The sequence below is a fragment of the Oncorhynchus clarkii genome, chromosome 23, assembly GCF_045791955.1.
Source record: "Oncorhynchus clarkii lewisi isolate Uvic-CL-2024 chromosome 23, UVic_Ocla_1.0, whole genome shotgun sequence".
Lineage (NCBI taxonomy): Eukaryota > Metazoa > Chordata > Actinopteri > Salmoniformes > Salmonidae > Oncorhynchus > Oncorhynchus clarkii.
The window spans coordinates 47,897,502-47,902,501 of NC_092169.1; positions in this window are offsets into that span (position 1 = coordinate 47,897,502).

The following is a 5,000-nucleotide window of genomic DNA, read 5'->3' on the forward strand; positions in this document are numbered from 1 at the left end:
GGCTGGTAGGTTAACCTGGGCTGGAGCAGACTGGGAGGCTGGTATTCTGACCTGGGCTGGAGCAGACTGGGAGGCTGGTAGGTTGACCTGGGCTGGAGCAGACTGAGAGGCTGGTAGGTTGACCTGGGCTGGAGCAGACTGGTAGGCTGGTGCAGTGTCATCCGGCTGTGTAGTGGAGGCCATGCTGGTCTCAGGTTCTGCTTGTGTTGTACCAAGCTGGTGGACATGTTCTCTAGATGCAGAGGACACAATGACTCTCTGCCGGTTGAGGGTGTCAATGTACCTCTCTTTTTGTTCGAGCTCCTTTCTTGTTGTGCTCAGATGGTCTCTGAGGTCATAATTTGTCTGACTCAGCTTGTCCATTCTGCTTTCTAATTTAGCTATGGATGCTCTGCTCTCCTCCCTGAACTGTTTCATCTCTTCTTTGAGTTTCTGGACAGTGTCCTCCTCTTGAAGCTTGTTCTCTCTGAGTTCTATGACCTCTGCTTCGACTAGAGAGAGGGTGTTGTGGAAACGTTGCATAGCAGGTGTTCTTATTGAAATTGTCATGTCCTTGACTCTGTCTGCTGCAGGTGAGGTAGGTAAAGGGACGTTGAGGGCTTCCTGCTGGGTCACAGAGACCATTGGGGTCTGCTTTTCTCCATCTCCCTCCTTGACTTTTTCCTCATTTTCTGAGATGATGTCAGCGTCTTCTTTTAGGGTAGCAAACCTATTCTCAAAAGCCTGGAGGCTTGAATCATTGCCTTGTATCAATACAGTTCCATTATTATATAAGTTTACTGTTTGATATGTGTTGCTCTGGTCAGCTTCTTCAAAAATGCTGATCTGACATCCTTGGCTGATGCCCCTCTTTTTTGAGAAAGGGAAATGGTTGCAAATAACCTTTTTCCATATGTTCCCTCGATTGGTATTAAAAATTAAATTTGCTCTTGTTTTGTAACTGGTAAGATCTGCAAACAGGCATTCATGGTTCTGTCCCATCAACAAACCTTTGAAACTTTTCTTAGCTTTCTCTGTTTGGATGTCTGGTGGGTAAACAATTTCCATAGCAACGCTGGTGATGTTGGCTACAATGTTGCAATAGAAGTGCTGTTTCTTGTATAATGCTCTCTTGTTTCTTCAGAGGACTGTTTCACTTTGTTGTCCTTTTTTCTTTTCCTTTTTTGTTCTGTCCTTATTTTGTCTTCCTTTCTTCTGTTAACTAGATATTTTTTTGTTATTCTTTGTAAGCTAGCTAGCTTCTTCCAGGAGAGTCCTTAGCAACTGCTTAGCAACATGTAAACAATTCAGCTAACAATTCAGCTAGCTAAGATAACTGTATAATTTTATGAAAAATAGTTACTTTTTCAAAATCCTGTCTTTTTGGTTTGTTGCTTCTATTGTCTTCTATTGAGTCTTGCAGTTTTCTTTTGATTTTTTCGATGTACTTCACTCTAAAAAACCATTTAAATCTCAATATATACAGGAGCTCATTTTTCAGCAGCTGCTCAATTTGGAACTCCGGAACTCTCTCTCTTTCTCTCTCTCTGCCTCTCTCTCTCTTTCTTTCTCTCTCTCTCTCTTTCTCTGCCTCTATTTCTCTCTTTCTCTCTCTCTCTCTCTTTCTTTGCCTCTATTTCTCTCTCTCTCTCTCTCTCTGCCTCTATTTCTCTCTCTCTCTCTCTTTCTCTCTTTCTCTCTTTCTCTGCCTCTCTCTCTCTTTCTTTCTCTCTCTCTCTCTCTTTCTCTCTTTCTCTGCCTCTCTCTCTCCCTCTCTCTCTCTGCCTCTCTTTCTCTCTCTGGCTCTATTTCTCTCTTTCTCTCTCTTTCTCTGCCCCTCTCTTACTCTTTCTCTGTCTCTATTTCTCTCTCTCTCTCTTTCTCTGCCTCTATTTCTCTCTCTCTTTCTCTGCCTCTATTTCTCTCTATCTCTCTCTTTCTCTGCCTCTATTTCTCTCTCTCTCTCTTTCTCTGCCTCTATTTCTCTCTCTCTCTCTTTCTTTGCCTCTATTTCTCTCTCTCTCTCTTTCTCTGCCTCTATTTCTCTCCCTCTCTCTCTGCCTCTCTTTCTCTGCCTCTATTTATCTCTCTCTCTCTGCCTATATTTCTCTCCCTCTCTTTCTCTGCCTCTATTTCTCTCTCTCTCTCTCTGCCTCTATTTCTCTCTCTCTCTCTGCCTCTATTTCTCTCTCTCTCTCTGCCTCTATTTCTCTCTCTCTCTCTGCCTCTCTATCTCTCTCTCTTTCTCTGCCTCTATTTCTCTCTTTCTCTGCCTCTATTTCTCTCTATCTCTCTCTTTCTCTGCCTCTATTTCTCTCTCTCTCTCTCTACCTCTATTTCTCTCTCTCTCTCTGCCTCTATTTCTCTCTCTCTCTCTCTGCCTCTATTTCTCTCTCTCTCTCTGCCTCTATTTCTCTCTCTCTCTCTGCCTCTATTTCTCTCTCTGCCTCTCTATCTCTCTCTCTTTCTCTGCCTCTATTTCTCTCTTTCTCTGCCTCTATGCCTCTATTTCTCTCTCTCTCTCCCTCTATGCCTCTATTTCTCTCTTTCTATGCCTCTATGCCTCTATTTCTCTCTCTCTCTCTCTCTCTGCCTCTATTTCTCTCTCTCTCTCTCTGCCTCTATTTCTCTCTCTGCCTCTCTATCTCTCTCTCTTTCTCTGCCTCTTTTTCTCTCTCTCTCTCCCTCTATGCCTCTATTTCTCTCTCTCTCTCTCTCTCTCTATGCCTCTATTTCTCTCTCTCTCCCTCTATGCCTCTTGTTCTCTCCCTCTCTTTCTCTGCCTCTATTTCTCTCTCTCTCTCTCTGCCTCTATTTCTCTCTCTCTCTCTGCCTCTATTTCTCTCTCTCTCTGCCTCTATTTCTCTCTCTCTCTCTGCCTCTCTATCTCTCTCTCTTTCTCTGCCTCTATTTCTCTCTTTCTCTGCCTCTATTTCTCTCTATCTCTCTCTCTTTCTCTGCCTCTATTTCTCTCTCTCTCTCTCTACCTCTATTTCTCTCTCTCTGCCTCTATTTCTCTCTCTCTCTCTCTGCCTCTATTTCTCTCTCTCTCTCTGCCTCTATTTCTCTCTCTCTCTCTCTGCCTCTATTTCTCTCTCTGCCTCTCTATCTCTCTCTCTTTCTCTGCCTCTATTTCTCTCTTTCTCTGCCTCTATGCCTCTATTTCTCTCTCTCTCTCCCTCTATGCCTCTATTTCTCTCTTTCTATGCCTCTATGCCTCTATTTCTCTATTTCTATGCCTCTATGCCTCTATTTCTCTCTCTCTCTCTCTCTCTCTCTGCCTCTATTTCTCTCTCTCTCTCTCTGCCTCTATTTCTCTCTCTGCCTCTCTATCTCTCTCTCTTTCTCTGCCTCTTTTTCTCTCTCTCTCTCCCTCTATGCCTCTATTTCTCTCTCTCTCTCCCTCTATGCCTCTATTTCTCTCTCTCTCTCTCTATGCCTCTATTTCTCTCTCTCTCCCTCTATGCCTCTTGTTCTCTCTCTCTCTTTCTATGCCTCTATTTCTCTCTCTCTCTCTCTCTTTCTCTGCCTCTATTTCTCTCTCTCTCTTTTTCTCTGCCTCTATTTCTCTCTCTCTCTCTCTCTTTCTTTGCCTCTATTTCTCTCTCTCTCTCTTTCTCTGCCTCTATTTCTCTCCCTCTCTCTCCGCCTCTCTTTCTCTGCCTCTATTTATCTCTCTCTCTCTGCCTCTATTTCTCTCCCTCTCTTTCTCTGCCTCTATTTCTCTCTCTCTCTCTCTCTGCCTCTATTTCTCTCTCTCTCTCTGCCTCTATTTCTCTCTCTCTTTCTCTGCCTCTATTTCTCTCTCTCTCTCTGCCTCTATTTCTCTCTCTCTCTCTGCCTCTCTATCTCTCTCTCTTTCTCTGCCTCTATTTCTCTCTTTCTCTGCCTCTATTTCTCTCTATCTCTCTCTCTTTCTCTGCCTCTTTTTCTCTCTCTCTCTCCCTCTATGCCTCTATTTCTCTCTCTCTCTCTCTCTATGCCTCTATTTCTCTCTCTCTCCCTCTATGCCTCTTGTTCTCTCTCTCTCTGTCTATGCCTCTATTTCTCTCTCTCTCTCTCTCTCTCTCTGCCTCTATTTCTCTCTCTTTCTCTGCCTCTATTTCTCTCTTTCTCTGCCTCTATTTCTCTCTATCTCTCTCTCTTTCTCTGCCTCTATTTCTCTCTATTTCTCTCTCTTTCTCTGCCTCTCTCTCTCTCTCTCTCTTTCTCTCTTTCTCTGCCTCTCTCTCTCCCTCTCTCTCTCTCTGCCTCTCTTTCTCTCTCTGGCTCTATTTCTCTCTTTCTCTCTCATTCTCTGCCCCTCTCTTACTCTTTCTCTGTCTCTATTTCTCTCTCTCTCTCTTTCTCTGCCTCTATTTCTCTCTCTCTTTCTCTGCCTCTATTTCTCTCTATCTCTCTCTTTCTCTGCCTCTATTTCTCTCTCTCTCTCTTTCTCTGCCTCTATTTCTCTCTCTCTCTCTTTCTTTGCCTCTATTTCTCTCTCTCTCTCTTTCTCTGCCTCTATTTCTCTCCCTCTCTCTCTGCCTCTCTTTCTCTGCCTCTATTTATCTCTCTCTCTCTGCCTCTATTTCTCTCCCTCTCTTTCTCTGCCTCTATTTCTCTCTCTCTCTCTCTGCCTCTATTTCTCTCTCTCTCTCTGCCTCTATTTCTCTCTCTCTCTCTGCCTCTATTTCTCTCTCTCTCTCTGCCTCTCTATCTCTCTCTCTTTCTCTGCCTCTATTTCTCTCTCTCTCTCTCTCTCTCTCTCTCTTCTCTGCCTCTATTTCTCTCTCTCTCTCTGCCTCTATTTCTCTCTCTCTCTCTGCGTCTATTTCTCTCTCTCTCTCTCTGCCTCTATTTCTCTCTCTCTCTCTGCGTCTATTTCTCTCTCTCTCTCTCTGCCTCTATTTCTCTCTCTCTCTCTCTGCCTCTATTTCTCTCTATCTCTCTCTCTCTCTCTGTCTCTCTCTCTCTTTCTCTCTTTCTCTCTCTCTCTCTCTCTTTCTCTCTTTCTCTCTCTCTCTCTCTTCTCTCTCTCT